Source organism: Dunckerocampus dactyliophorus, chromosome 1, assembly GCF_027744805.1.
Source record: "Dunckerocampus dactyliophorus isolate RoL2022-P2 chromosome 1, RoL_Ddac_1.1, whole genome shotgun sequence".
NCBI classification, from domain to species: domain Eukaryota; kingdom Metazoa; phylum Chordata; class Actinopteri; order Syngnathiformes; family Syngnathidae; genus Dunckerocampus; species Dunckerocampus dactyliophorus.
The window spans coordinates 48610391-48626837 of record NC_072819.1 but is presented as its reverse complement, the minus strand read 5'-3'; the positions used below and the strand labels follow the sequence as shown (position 1 = coordinate 48626837).

General features: G+C 44.0%; 1 protein-coding gene across 2 annotated transcripts in view; it reads right to left on the bottom strand.

Annotated features, from left to right (window-relative positions):
- LOC129188639 (interleukin-1 receptor accessory protein-like 1) overlaps positions 1 to 16447 on the bottom strand; it is a 210332-nt gene that overhangs the window by 82877 nt on the left and 111008 nt on the right. The gene's annotated exons all lie outside the window — the stretch shown is intronic.

Here is a 16447-nt window from a genome sequence, read left to right as displayed (position 1 = left end):
GATTTGAGGTGTACGGTTTAGCAATGTGGAGCTCATGCCAAAAAACACAGTAACACACACACACGGTACCTCTGAACACACACAGCCCAGGACGTCTAAATGGATGCGACGGTTTAGTACGCTCCATGTTTTTTAAAACACTTCACAACTCTTCAAAACAGAATTATTGGAATGAGACAAGGCAATGAATGTGCGCTACAGAAAAATCAGTCATAGCAGTATGTTAATACATACTTGCTGCTGGAGCATAACTTTTCCACTACAAGTCAATAAAGCAATATATGGTGATTAAAACAGTAAAAGCTACCCATGTGACCTCGTGAATGGGATTCCAGCTGAGGGCCAACGCTGAACTCACATTTGTGATCAGGTGATATCACAGTACAGTAGCATGCGGCATCTAAGCTAAGGGTGAGTGTGAGCGGGAAGAATGACAAAGTGTGACGCATGAAGTGGTTTACTAAGAATCTCCCATCATCTACTAGAACACAAGCAAGGGGTTATCGCAGCCCTCAAGGTCAGAGCCGAGAAGAGATCCCCACCACTGACAACGGAAGACAGAAGGAGCAGGCACACATCAGGAAGGCTCTTTCCAACTGTGGGCATCCTAACTGGGCGTTTGTCAAAGTACACCCAATCCCGTCAGAGCAACTCTTTCTCTTTCACCAAACTTAACATTTAGCATTTCAAATCCCCTCAGAAAAAAGCAGATTCACCCCAAGGACAAAATGCAGAGAAGTAAACTCAGCAATCATGTGTATGCAGTGAGGAGTGCAATGACCTCTACATTGGAGAGACCAAATAACCCTTATACTAACGCATGGCACAGCGTAGGAGAGCAGTTTCTTCAGGCCGGGAGTGAACAGTTCATCTCAAAACAAAAGGTCATTCCTTGGAGGGCAATGATGTCCAAATTCTGGATAGGGAGGCCCGCTGGTGTGAAAGAAGCTGTCTGTCCCTCCCGAAACAGAGGAAGTTTGCACCATCAACTATCGTCTGCTTCTAACAATTTCCTAACATCTCTCGTCCCAAACTCATCCTCGTCTCATTCGACGGGAAGAGCGGCCACGAACCAGTGGTTTCGCAACCTGGCAGGCAAACAGCTTATTGTTATGCAGGACGGTCTTTCACCAGCCACACTGGGCGGCGGTAACAACGACCCCATTGTGACCACCCCCAGGGACATAAACAGGGAAAACTCCACACCTACAATTTTAGAACTGAATTAGCCTTTCAGACGAAAGGTGAACAACAAGCAAACGGAAAAAAGAGCCCAGTTGCCTCGATTCTTTGCGGATTTCCATGACCTGTAAGACTGAGAAGCTGCCCAGACAAGTTTCATAATCGATATTAATGACAACATTTTTTTAGACCATTTTTTCATCATATAATCATCATTGCATCATATCAAAAGCAATAAACTTCAATTTCTCATATTTAACATTGTAATCGGAATGTCCACAGCTGTTAAATAAAATTGCTCAACTCATACAGCCTGAGTGGCACACACACACACACACACACACACACACACACACACACACACACAGCCGCATTAGCATGCTCCGCTAAAGCTCATGCTCACGTTCGGTGGCTAGTAAGAGTATCAAAGTTTTTTCGCCGACTTAGCCGATGTTTCCGGTTGCCGAGTTGACATGTTTAGTTCAGGAGAGGGCTGGTTAGTGTTCGTGGGGACATGCCGCTGTGAATGAGCGGTCCGCTGGGGAAATATTCCACACACTCTTCCCGTGCGAGCGCCCCGCACCATGAGAGAGCAGTCCGGTGAGGGGGAAGTATCGCTGTTGCTACGGAGCCGAATATGCAACTGCCAACGAGAAATGAACGGCGATGGAGATGAGCATCCAACGTCCAACATGAAACTACGTTCACCAACGTGCAGAGCGAACCCTCTTGTCATCCAGCCTGTGAGGGAAAGAGAGCGGAGAGAGAGGAAAACAAACACGCATGCAAATGTCAATTTATCGAGGCCAGCGAAATGACAACTTCGTTTTTTTTTTTTATCGTTCGATTAATCAATTTATCGATTGTCGCGACGGGCCTAAGGAAGACACATTCTTGGCAGGGTTAACTGGTTGGCCCCCTTTCCACTGCCTCCATCCAAACACCTACTCCCTCTCGCTCGCTGCATGCAGTTAGCTGCCTTTCATTCCTGCTTAGCGCCATTTGTACACAGCTCCCCCACCAGCTCCACCCCCCTTTTCTCCTCCTCATTGCTCCTCTTCCTTCCTCTCAAGCCTTTTGCCAGTGGCCCTGCAAACCTCCGGAGGCGCACGGTGCCAAATGCTCCAGCTGTTTAAACAGGTCAGTGGTTGGTGGCGGGTGCCAGTAGAGGGAAGCTCTGCCATTGTGCATTGTGTGCTACATCATAGGGGTGCGCTAACCCTTGTGAGTCCTGCAGGGAGGCCTCCCACCCAAACTACACGGGTGTTTACATGCGTTTGCATTGCATAACCCACCTCCTTAAGTTTGCTTCTGACTATTATCTAAAAAAGAGGCAATCAAGGCAAAAAAGAAGATGTCATGGTTTTTCTTGGTTTCGTAGGCCAGTTCTTCATATGAATATGCACTCACTCACGCTTCCGCATGCAGCAAACACATTTTGCCCACAGTAGAGCAGCTGACCAAACACCTCGCTCACTCTCACGGTTGAAAATGAATGTCCCAATTTGTTCAGAGTGTGAGCGAGGTCATCAGACTACAGTGATGAGGCTAGCAAAGTGACACGCAGCACAGTGTGCGCACATGAGTGTCGGTTTGGGATTGTACTCAATCTTAGGCACTGTTAAGCATGACCGCTCGTTTGGACACGAGCGCAAACTTCATGCAGCGCTGACCAACCAGCATTTGATAATAACAGTAACCAGGTTTTCCACTGGCTGTTTTAGCTTTTAAGGAGTGTGGGGACCTTTGATTGGTCATGAAGCAAGCCTGGAGTTACTGTGGAACCTCGGTTAGCGTACGCCCCTATTTTACGGTTGATGTCGAAAATTTACGCAAACATACGTTTCCTGGTTAGTGCACAGGAATGGTGCACTACATGGGTCCTACTGTGTTTCTAACGTATTTCCATCACTTCTGGAATGGATTGATGACGCTAACCAAGGTTTCAATGTCGATTAGAAATAGATTTGGGGCTATTGCAATGAAGCTCCAGTGTTCCCATTTGTGAGGTTTTCTGTCATGTATAAAAACATCTTGTGCATTTCACAGCAGCTAAGCAGAGCAGGAAGAAAATAAAAAGAAAGAAAAAGGGAACTAGTTTGCCTTCTAAGCGAGAACAACCTCTGAAGTTGGCTTGTGGGGGGGAAAAACCACACGAACTGCAACGTGTCCTCTGATAACACAAATACACGTATCGGTGCGCCACAGAGGAGCTTGCAAAGGAGGGTGGCGTGCTGACAGGAAATGACATCACCTGAACCAGACACACTGCAATGAAATGAGCACAGACTCTGCAGTCTTTTCGGTGTACAAAAAAAAAATCTCCCATTTTTAAACTTCGACCCAAGGCAGCTGCAGTGCCGTTAAAACTATGGCGGAACAGAAGGGATGGAATGAAATGCCAAATTCATTAATTGAATCAATAAATACACCATTAAATAATTATTTAAACGTGTCATTAAATAATTTAATGTAAAAACATATATAATTATCTAAATATTTAATTATTGTTTTCTCTATTTAATAAATGACGTAATTAAATATTTCATTGAATTAAATACGTATTTAATTATTTTATTAATTAGTTCTTTAATTATTTATTTAATCACGTATTTAATTATTTCGCTATTTAATTATTTCACGGACTTGTGCGTTGCAACGTCATGAATGCATTTTATCCGTATATGATGTGCTCCGACCTTCTCGGGAGTCGGTGAGGGATATTTTAAACCTCGCGGGATCTCCTGACCATCGTCGACCTTGTACAGGTGCGTGTGCGGGAGCGGCAGGCGCCTGGTGTGACTGATCTGGTGGAGGAGTTCCACTGAAAGCCTCTTCAATTAGAGTGGGTGCTTCTCTCAGCAGCTCTGGGAAGTCCTCCACGTATGCCTTGTTTATCGCGGTTAATTGGTTCCTTTTTTGTAAGTGGACTTTTTTAGGACTTAAGAGCATACAGTAAATACAGTATTTAACCCTCTACACATGAAATAACACCCCCGAAGTCGCCTTTACACTCATAATACCCAAGATAGTAGACAAGATGACGCTCGCTGCTGTAAACGTGTTCCGGTGTCGCACACAGGAAGTGACGTCGGGGGTTTAAAGTTGAGTTACGGTGGCAACAGTAGCTAAAGTTAGGGATTATTGTGCCTGTTGGGAATGCCTTTTATTGGTACCTTGCTTCATTTAGCCATTTTTATGTTTGGGAATGCTTACATTTAGGGAAAGAATACATCACATTTGCTTAAATACATGCAAGCATATATTTGGACTGATAATGGGCCACGTTGCACAACGAAACACCATAAAGGCGATGAATAGCGCCACCGATATGTTCACCGGTTCTTAATGTACCGGGTAACCGATCAGGTTTTAGGATCTGCCCACAGACTTTGATGGCTCGCTTGACAGATGAATTCATGAAGGTGCAACAACACAATTCCGTGAAATACTCACACGTCGAAATAATTAAATAAATATTTAAGTACTTGAATAAATAATTAAATAAGTGATTGATTAAATAAGTCAATAATTATTTAGTTCAATAAAATATTGAACAAAATATTGAAATAATGAAATATGTTTTCACATTGAAATGGACTGGCATTTTAATTACTTCGTGACACATTTAAATAATTATTTAAAGATGTGTTTATTTATTTAATTCTGTCCCATTTGGGCCTCCATATAAAACAGCTTGTCATCGCTGTGTTGCCTGCAAGCGGCGCAATCAATTTCCATCACATCAAGAGGCAGCGCCACTGACCTAAGTGCTGGTAAGCAATCCGTCTGGCCGAGCAACAAAGACTGTGTGTCAGTTTGTCTGGGAAAAAAGGACTATGTTGAACACTGAGGGGTGCAATGGCTTGACGCACAGCTGGGAACAAACACAATAATTCAACTATAGTGTGGATTGTATCTGGAGGCACACAAATGGAAGCATACAGGCTCCCTCTTACTATTTATCGGCAGAATCCAAATGCCTCTTAAAAAAACGTAGACCTTTTTCAAAGAAACCGAATTTAGCTGAACACATTTGCACCCACGGAGTCAGGTCTCCCCCCCAGGTGATGATAGAAAACAGATCTCCAGCTAATTAACATCAGCATAATTTACATCACATAATTCATTTTTCGCTTGCTGAAAATGATGCCCCTCCCAGCGCATCACAGTGTCTCCCTGGCGGAATCAGCGGATCGACAAGCACCTCGAGTCTCCTTGATGGGGCTGAACGGTTACTTGAAACATGAAACATGAAATTAAAGCAGCGTTGCGTCTAAATATTATAACGGCATCCTATCCATGTTGCGAAGACTTCCTCTGCCGTTACCGTTGTGGTGTGGAATTACATTAACACTAGCTTAGCAACGATTCCCACAACTTGAAAACCGCGGCCCTTAGCGAGCGCTAATTAGCCGAGCAAAGACATTAATTATGCGACGCCTCATCTTAATTAGGCGACCCAGATGCACAACGTGCGAGAGGAGCATTTGTAAGCACAGTTTGCTAATTGATTGATATCTGGCAAGCTGTATGACGGAAACCCGCTGCATAGGTGGTGGTTGGCACCGGTTGGCACACGCCTCTGCTGAGGCCAGCACCCGCCTTGTAAACGGATTTCCATAAAAAGGTAAATAATATCACACAAAGGCACAAAAGTAAACACCTTTGCAACACAACAGTGCTTATGAAAAGCGGCTAGTTCAGCCAGGGATCCAACCAGGCTCTGCCGGTAAAGGGACTGTGAAATCTGCTTTATTTATTTCCAAATGAAGTTTTTTCCGTTTTATTTTTTCTAATTCTGTTTTGGTTTTTTTACACTTATTTTACCAGCATAAAGTGTGAACTTTCATGATAGTAAATAAAATGTCGGCTAACTAAATGCAAAAATCCTTACATTTATTGATGCCATACATCACTGGTCAATTTTGCCCAGTATTTCCGAAACAGATGGAACTTGGCTGACTTTTCTAAGGGGATGTCAGCCTCTGCACACAGAAAATCCTCAACAAACTGCTTATTTTGAAGGTCGGAAGTGTGTTGTGAGTGTTGAGAATGTCTGTTGACGGTTAAGACGAGCTGGGAGGAAGAACAAAGGTGCCTCTCATCCTTATTTCACCCAGAAATTGCACAGCCTCAGCGGGACTCATAAAACGCTCGTTTGCATCAGCAAAGGGTAAAAGAGTCGTACACACACAGCCGCACTAGCATTCTCTGCTAAGCTAAGCTAACCCTGCTAGCTTCCCTTCACACTCTGCGAGAGACGATTTTCAAAGTTTTCTTTGGCAACTTTTCAGGTTGCCGTCTCGACACGTTTAGTTCAGGAGGGGGTGGGTTATTATTTGTGATGAGATTCCGCCACGATTGAGCGGTCCGCTGGGGAAATACTATCCCACACAAACGTTCCTTCTCCTCGTGATGACAGCATTTTATTCACATTATCAATCCCTGCAGGGTTCCACATTTAACAGTAGATTCCATTTTTATTGCCCAATTCCGCGATTCTGTCCGCGGAAATCATATGCTGGTTGAGAGTCGAGAGCGCGACTCAGAGAGCTAAAAGCTAAAGCTGTCAAGTCCATGTCCAGCACGACTCCTAAGGTGCCAGGGAGTGAAGCTTCCCAACAAACTTCCACACAGCCACACCGGCTGGCACCCATTACACTCACCCCCCTAAACGTCACTGTCATCGGGTCATGGCAGCAATGTAACCTGCCTGGTTCAGCAAGCCCCGCGTTCCTGAACCAGGGTTCGCAGATTGAGAATCGAGAGCGTTAGGCTAGGTCTCGAGCTAAAAGCCACAAGCTGTCAACTCCATGTCCAGAGCAACTCTCAAGGCGCAACTTCCGCACAGCCACACTGGAATGCGTACAGACCTATTCCCACATACTGTTACACGGTATGATCTCCAATGAAAAATTTCAGGCAGATGGGCCTTTGTTTGCCAAACAGAATTGGTGCCACCTCCTCGCACAAGAGGACACTGATCAAAGTCATTTCACCTTGACTAAACTGGCCAAGTCAAACTAATTGCTGGAACGCTTCCTTGTCAGCGTGTTCATGCTGTTTGGATCCGCCAAGTCCGGAATGGACTTTCCCCTTGATCTTTGTACTGACCACAATGTTGAAATCATACCGCTAAAACTGTTGTGCAAGTATTTTACATCCACTTGCTTTGACACAGAAGTCAAGTAACCGAGGCTGTGCACAAGCTGCGTGATGCTTATGTGTTTTCTCTCTTGCTTCGCCCACGTGTTCCCCTGTTAGCAATCACACCTCCTGCGCATTGCTCCTTTTATGGTGCCAGCAGGTGGGAACACGCCTGGATTGTTCAAAACAGAGGCCTTCTTATCCAGGATAGGTTTGAGGATTCACTCAAGATATGTAGTACTAAAAAGCTAACTTCTTAGCAGGACACGTAACTTACGCAGTAGAGCTAACCTGCTCCGTAACAGGTGAGGTTTGGGGGTAAGATATCAGAGCCTATAAAAGCACCGCCGTTGACCAACTCGTTGTGTCTGTAAGCCTGTTCACAGGGGAACATTTTCAGGTCGAAATGGTAAAGTGCTTTATCGTTCCAGCCTTTCATCCACATGGCAACAACGTCCTGGGTGCCCTGAAACGGCTTCCAGGATGGTAAACTCTGATAACGCCATCTTGTCGGTATTGCGGTACGGAGAAGCAAACCGCTACTTTGTCACCGCCCCGTCGCCTTCACGTGACCAGAAGTGAGCGGTTATGGACTGCTGTGGAAAACTGACATAATCTCTGAATATTTCGACTGGCATGAGTCCTCGTGGACATTCTCCTGATGTGTTTTTTTGTCTTACACTCCAAAGTGAGTCACAGAAGTAATTCCACTTCGTCGTAAGTCTTGACTAGCCCCACAATCGGAAGACGACGGACCTTGTGCGCATACGTTCTTTCTTCTTCTATTGTTTTGGCGTGTCATGTGTTTTTTGCCTCCGTGCCGGTGTACAGCGCCACATGTAGGTAAGCTTTATGTATTACATTGTTTTCACCCAGTAATACGTACCCTTGTGGATGTGATTATTTACTGACCTGACACTGTGTGGACACGATTTTTGTCTTCCACCCACCAAAAGGTTAAAAGGATAGTTCGCATTTTTTGACATGAAGTTGTATGACAACCCCATCAGCAGGGTAGTGCATCGAAAGCGACTTACCCCACACAGCGGCCGTCAGCGATACGACCGAAGAGGAAGTAACGCCGGCCGACTGCGAGGTCTGATTTTTATCGAGGAGGCATTTTTGTAATGCAAATGTATTACTCTTTTGAACCCATATTGTTTTGAGAAGCCAAACTCATTGCTTAAGTGGCCACCAACTAACCAGAGCTGCGTTCCTCATCACCGAAATCCGACCAGGACTCTGGGGGGTAAGTCAGTGTTCATGAACTACGCTGCTGATGGGGGTGTCATACAAGGTCATGTCAAAAAATACAAACTATCGCTTTAAGAGCAAGGATTTTCCAGGACTTAAAGTGCATTTTCCCTTGCAACAAGGCCTCCAATTTGATTCAAAAGTTGAGCTCACCTTTTAGTTGTCGGCACTAAAAAAAAAAAAAAAAGAAAAAAGAACTGGTTAAAAGAACTGCAACGGTTAGGAATAGCCAAGTAAGGTCCAGGGGAAAAATAAAATAATAACAAGCCAAAAGGTGACAACAAAAAGGGGCGGTCAAGGACACCATGGAAGTGGCCAGTGGGTTAAAAAAAAAAAAAAAATCCCCAGCGAGCAGATCCGTGAGTGACAGCCTTAATTAAGGCAGCAAACTCCCACTGAGACTCCACCACTCGGAGGGTGTGAAGATGTTGACATCATGGTGAGTTAAACAAATGAAGGCAATAAAAGGAATATGAGCTGAACAGTCATTTCCTTTACATGCATTTGAAAAACTAAATATTGCATGTATTTGGTTGAAATGAGCTTTTTAAAACACATAAATAGATTGCATTTGACTTATTAATTACTCATGATGTGAACATAGCATGTATAGTCAGTTTCCACGGCGGGATACAATCGTGTCCTATTCCACTGACAACAGAGGCAGAAACTGCTTTCATCAGGTCATCTGCAGGATCGTGTGATACATTTGTAAGGTAAAGAGGAGGCGGCTTTTTTGCTCCATTTGTCGTGGGGTTCTACTGCAAGCTCCTCAGACCAGTGGGGAAAAACAATGGCGGAGTCAAGAAGATAACTTTTAAGGGTATTTATCGTGCCCTGCAGACAGTGCAAGGCAGTGAAAAAAGTCCAAAAAATGTGAAAAAATCATGAAAGTGCAAAATAAAGTATGTATAAAAGGTATTGACAGAGCAGAAAAGACTGTGGATAGGATTGACAATACCTTTTGTGTGATGCTAAACTCCAACTCTTACCACTTGCAAACAACCTCGTCCCACGCTCTGCTTGTGGCTTCTGGGAGCGCAGTCCTGCAGTTTCTCAAAAGTGCAGGTTCTCTCCTTTCTGCGACTCGCCATCCCATTTCTGCTTGCAACCGAAAGCGCTCAAGAGCTCATGACTGCCTCGACGTCGAAAGAAACAAAACATTCGCTGTTTCCCGTTCGCGAATAGCTGCCACGATAGCACGTTTTGATGTGATGTAATAGGTCAACTGGAAATGTACCCGCACTGAAAGGAGCCTAAGCGCCATCTAGCGCTTCAGAGACACACAGCATATGGCCAAAATTAGAACCAGTGCATGCACCGTATTTTACGGACTATACGTCACTCCGGAGTATAAGTCGCACCAGCCAAAAATGCACAATGAAGAGGAAAAAAAAAAGATATATACACACATATATATATATATATATATATATATATAAGTTGCGCTGGACTATAGGTCGCATTTTTGGTGGGAAAATAAGAGACCAAGAACAGACATTTCATTTTGAAAGGCAAGTAATTTTTGCAGACCTATCATAACAAACATGGCGATGTACAGTAGAAGCAATCGCAAGCTTCTTGCCATGCTAACATTCCCACGCCATTCTTCCAAAATAACGACATGCTTGTGAAACTTGTCCCAACAGCTCGATGTCCGATCGGGGCTTGTCCCAAATGACCGTCGTTGGCGGGAGCCTCTTAGCCATTTAGAAGTAGAGCATCTTCTGAAGCCCACAATGGCACCTTTGTTCTTCAATGTAAAGTGAAAGTAGGCGCAGGTGTGCTCTTATACACTCAAAAAGTCATTTCAGGACTCTTGAAAGCAGCAATGTTATGTATGACGTTAAATTATTCTTATCTAATGTGGAAATAACGGCACATGATTGTTACGTCATCTGTCAGCAACAAGTCAAAAGCTCCGTCTTCGCCATCCACACGAACACGCTGAAGCTGGAGTTTAAAAAAATCTTCAGCCTGGCCGGAGTTTTCCAAAAGCTCAATTTTTAAGGACAAAAACCAGCGTATGCATGTGGATGAGAGACCAAAACACATAGACAACTATGCGGTTTTAAAATATTTGTGTTGTGTTCGTGGACAGAGTTTCAGTTGTCTTTATAAGTTGATGTTTACATTGGCAATTTTCAGTGGTACAGGAGTGATAGGAGTAGCATACACTGGCACACAAGCCAAGAACGCCCTCTCCCGGCGCTCTGGAGTACACGTCGCAGGGCCGGCCAAACCATGACAATAAACGAAACTTATAGTCCGGAAAATACGGTAAACAGGGACTTCTCGTACATACGTGAAAATGAAAAAGACCGATTTGGGGAATCCAGCTGGGCAGCGTGGCTAGTGGTTGTCTCCTCAACCTGAACATTGCTAGTTGGATCCCCTGTCCTCCTGTGACCATGTCGAAGTACCCTTGGGCAAGTTGCTCCTGGTGCTGTGTCATCAGTAGGTAAATATGGTAACAGAGTCAAAGCGCTTTGAGTAGCCCTGAGTACCTTGAAGGTAGAAAAGTACTCTACAAGTCAAAGGCCATTTACCACGTAATTTAGCACATTTAAACATCCTGACATCCTGCTAGTGTCTACAAGTTTTTTTAAGTTCATTTTCCACAAACATGCAGCCAGATACTAACATTTAAGAAAAATATGTATTTGTGTGTACTGAAAAAGCCCAAAATCCATAACAATGCATGTAATAAAGCCACACTTCACTTGTATTCATGAATAGCCTGCCTTCAAAGACATTTCAGAAAGGAGAAAAATATCAAGCACCTGCTGACTGCATAGTTCACTAAATTCATGCACATTCTCACTTCATGAACCATCTCACCAGTCTGCTTTCTGCTGGCACCTTGGTCACCTCAATTATCTGCCATCAATTAAGGCGCAATTCTCTGCCAACCTCTTTCATATGCAAATGCTTCAGCTCTTGGACTAAAGGAGAACTAAATACGACCGTCAGGTCAGATACTTCACAAAATCTGGCTGCGACAGATGTGGCAATGTCCCAAAGAACTGTGTTGTTTTATAGGCTAGCATCAACATGGAAAATCTATTCATGTTCAACAAAGCATGTTTTCTATGGTGACGACTGCTTGTTGTTGATTTGTGCTTTTGCCGGTAATATTCATCTTCATGGCACTTTGCAAAGAAATGTGACAGGCATCGCTGTTAAAAAGCACTCAACTTGGAAGTAGATGAAGCGCTTTGGAACGTTGCATCAGTCAGTGCAAAACAGGGAGGCATACGCATTTTACAAAGAGAAATTGTTGTCATCCTCCTGCTTTTTGCTTATTTATGTGCTCATACTACAAAGCACGCCTGACTGCGTGCTGGTTCAACATCTAAAAGGCAGGTTAACAGCATCAGAGGAACAGCTCATTACCTCCACCTTCAGTCTATTTTACTCACTAAAGGCGATGATCCCTGTATATCTGTTTCATCACCATCTCTTTATTCTGCTTAATCAAATATATCAAAAGCTGCACTTTACAAAAAAAAGGCATAAAGCCCCGAATTTCATTTTGAAAAAGAAAGTCAGTTCCTATCAGGAGTGAGGAGCCTCATTATTGTTATATTGGCCCTCATTATAACGAAATGAATTCTGACCTTTTGTCCCATTGCGCTGCTTTGAGATGGCCTGCAGGCTGTTGATGGAGGCAAGCGAGAAGGATTTTGATAGTGATTGGAATTATCTGTGGGAGGCTGATTTTAGCACTGCATAAAGTTTTATACATATCCCTGATGATAGAAAGGTCACGTCTAAGCAAAAACATTTCAGCAATCATAAAAGTTCCACTTTTACACGTTATTAAGTCTATACTTCCTCTCACCGGCCAAAGCTAAAGAGATACATGGTGCAAGATGGAAAGCCGGCGCAAGAGCATAATGCTTTTTATTTTTTTGTTTAGAACTGACATCACTCCAAATAGAAACTCAGTTGGCCAACACACGGGCTAAATTTTGCCTTTGTTCATGTACATTTCCCAGTTTGCATGCTGTTACGTTTGAGCACTGTTTCTTTTTGTATGTTTGATCTTTCTGTGTTTGTATCTTCTGCAGGAAACAGCTGATTGGCCCCACCCTCTCTGAAGAACCTAAATGTTTGCAGGTGTGCTTTGCTCTGTCTCTGCTCGTGCTGCCCTCGTTCTCTGCAGGCTCGTCTCCACCTCCTCTTCATGCTCCAGGGCCGTTCAGCTGCTTCTTTCTGGCTGCTGGTGTGACGCTGCGCAGTAGCTGGGGTCCTTTCCCGTTACCTTGTAGTTTCTTGTTGGTCCCGGTGTGACTGGCTGTCCTGTTTTTGCGTTTGTTTTGTTTAGGGTTTTAGTTGTGGGTTTTTTTCTCATTTAGGAGTAGTGGTGAGGTGACAAGACGACGGCCTGTTCAGCACACTGTCCTTTTATTTGTTTGGGCCGGCGCATCAGGACCTTTTGTTTGGGCACAGGAGGGTTTTTTTTCGTCTCTTTGGTGACTTGACTTTCCTGCACCCTCTTTAACTGATGACTGCCAACCATGTTCAGAGCATGGGGGGTCCATACTGCCAGAGTTTTTGGGCATTTTTGCTAAACTGTCAAGACCCACAGAATATTGAGTTTTAGGACTACATAAACATTGAAACTATCTAATGAAACTTTAGGGCAGGTTTAGCAAAAACACCTGATTTTGACCAAAAAACAGAGAAAACAAGCTTTTTCTGCAGAGAAGCAAATTCAAGCAGAGTGACGATGAGGTCTGCTGGATGTGGGGATGAATCCCTGCTGCTGACCAATCCAGATGGCAGCCACTCGTCAGAAGAATCAGGGTCGGGTTCTGAGTAACCCGACTCTGAACTGTTTCTGGTGTCAGGGTCCGGTGTCGCGCCACGCTAATCACTAACTTGTTGCTTCGGCTGCCAATGTCCACTGCATTTGTGTCTACGTCACCTCTATCTTTCGTGATCGCGTCACTACTAAAGGCACATCCACCGCCAGACACGCTTGTCTTGTCGTGTTATTAACGCATTCAATCCCAAAGACGTACAGTAGTTATACGTTATACGTTTTTTTAAACCCAAACGCTCGCTCTAAAAGAGGTATTTATACGTCTTTTATGAGGCAAAAAGAGGTGATGATGCAAGTGCACAATAAAAGAAGTGACTTCAAGCAGTTTTAAGCCATAAAAAGGGCCACAAGGTGGCAGAAGTGTGTTTGATAAGAGCTCGGCATGCATCTTTTGCATGTATTAACATGCTCGACAGCAAGAGGGAAGTGATCCACTTGATTTGCCATCATGATGGTACGATCCTGAACAGCTCTTGCCGACATAGGCGTGTCTTTGATTCATTTCATTATCTTGTCCTGATCTGAAAAGCCATCAAAAAGTTCATTCACCACATCAAGCATGAATGTTTTGGCATGTTCTCCATCTGTGAATGGCTTTCCGTTGCTCATTATTGCTAAAGGAACAGCAAAGCTGGCCGAAGACCAGTCAGCTTGTCGGCTCCATGCACAGAGTTAATGCTGACTAGCTTGCATTCTGGACAGTAGCTCTTGGCGTGCCTTCTTCTGATGTTTAGGTGCAAACGTAGCATGGCGTGTGTCGAAGTGCTGTGTTATATTTGACCGTTTCATCTAAGAAATTTTATCACTGCATATCAGACAAGCCGCCAAGCCTGCCCTGTCCATGAAGGCAAATTCCTCTGTCCATTCGTGCTGAAATGTACGGTGCTCCTCATCCTTCGTATGACCCGGAAAATACCGGAAGGACAGCTGGCATTGGCGCTAGCCATCCACACTGCGGTAGAAAATGAATAGATGGATTAAAATGCGTTCTAATGTTTTATATTTTGAACGTTATTTTTGACACTGCGATTTCTGTAACGTTTTACTTTAAAATGTCAGTGAAAATTAAAATAAAATAAAAACAAACTATGGAAATGTGTGCAAGCCAGATGCAGACATCAGAAGAGCCACATGTAGCTCGTGAGCCATAGGTTCCCGACCCCTGCTCTATGCCATTGTGGAAAAAATGAATCATTCCTTCGACAGGGGCCGATGTCTTCAGCGATGGTGGATGGCGCTGTGCCAATCTGAGCGGGCCCCGGACCCTTCTTCGCGGCTGGCAATAGGGCAGCATTAGCTTGCTAGTGCGCGAGGTGTCTGACACAGTGGGGAGCAAGGACATTAGACTTAAACAGGACTGCCGACTCGGCATCCACCTCCGTAGTACGCCCTGCATGGGTTTGGCTGCCATGATGGTGAGCAGAACCCAGAAACATTGCATTGTACTGTAAACATGTCCTCGGCACACTGCTCAGCCATTCATTACTCTACTAGACAGTTCAAAAGACCAGATTTGTCATTTTTCAAGTTCCCCAAAAACAATGAGAGGTACGTGTCATAAAAATGTTGTAGACCAGCCTTTTGGAGCCCAACATCTCTGGTCTTGGCCGTGAACCTGCGCAAGATTGGAAGTAACCTAATAAGCAGCAATGCTAAATAAAATGCTTATTTTTGAATGAACTAATTCTTATTATTAACACAAGCTGGAAAAACATTATTAAATGTAATTACTGAGCTCTGAATGGAAGCAATTCTTTTTTGCAACCTGTAATGACTCGTCGATTAATCGTTTTAATGGTTGACTCTCAAAATAGTCGTTAGTTGCACCCCCATCCACATTATTGCTCAAGTTGCCAGTGAATGACGCAAGTAAACAAACTGCATATCTACTGTAGTATTCATCAAGTACAAGTACTTGCTATGCCACTGGGAGATCGACTTTAAATCAGGCTTGCCACACACAAGCAGGAGTGCATTCCTCTCTGAAATCATAAATCACCCTCTTACGGACTCAAGCGCCAGTCACTCTGTCTTACTTCCCTTTTTCCGAATGTCTCCAAAGCATATATAGAGATTAAGCGTGGTATTAGGAATGATTTACAACTTTGCTTTGCCCGGACTGCGATCTGTGTCCTTACAGGGACTATAACGTTCAGCAGATAGCAGCTAACAGCCAACACGTATTCCGACCTTGCAGCCATAACGTGTACCGGTGAAATGACGGCAGCATCTTAACCCGCCTCACTGTTGCCTTCTGTTCAGCCTGCGTCAGCGCAACTTCATCCTGATCCTCACAGGAATTTGACCAAAATGAGTGGCAATGCCGTCTTGAGACATTTGCACAAAGAGAGCACTTTTATGCAAATGAATATCAGCTGTGCATTTTCTTTTTTATTCACAAACCGCTGTCAAATGACAACATTGGTACGATGTTAAATTCTGTGAGGGCTTATCAGGCTCGGTGTGGCAAATGAGAAAAAAGATCTTATCTTACACCAAAGCAAAGTGGATAAAAAGTAGTGGTTTCTCAGGTTAAGTGGCTAAAGTAGTACGTTTGGGTTTTTCAGGGTCAAGAATATCAGTACACTACTTTGGCAAAACCAGGGTTCCATCATTCCAACCGACACTAGTGACAGTTTTTGGTTTTGTCTCTGGGCGCTAAAGGGGTCTGACAGTTGCTCAATCTAGCAACAAAGTCACTTGGAAGCACCAGGTTGCAGAGTCAGTAGTGTCACGTGCGACGCTGTGCCGGCTAGAAGCAGAGAAGCGCTGTGCTTTAATGTTGCTCAGAAGATAAGGTGACGACTTTTAACCTGTTTGCATTCACCAGGCAGGGGGAAGACACTGAATTTTCCAGGACACTTCACTTTTTCCAGGACATTTGACTTTTTTTTCCCCGTATGTCTTCCATGATTGGGTCAATCATTTTCCAGGTTTTTCAGGACACGTGGGAACCTCGCAAAATGGATTCACTTCGTTTTCCACAAAAAAACATCATTTTCATATCAAGCTTCTCTCTGCACATCTTTG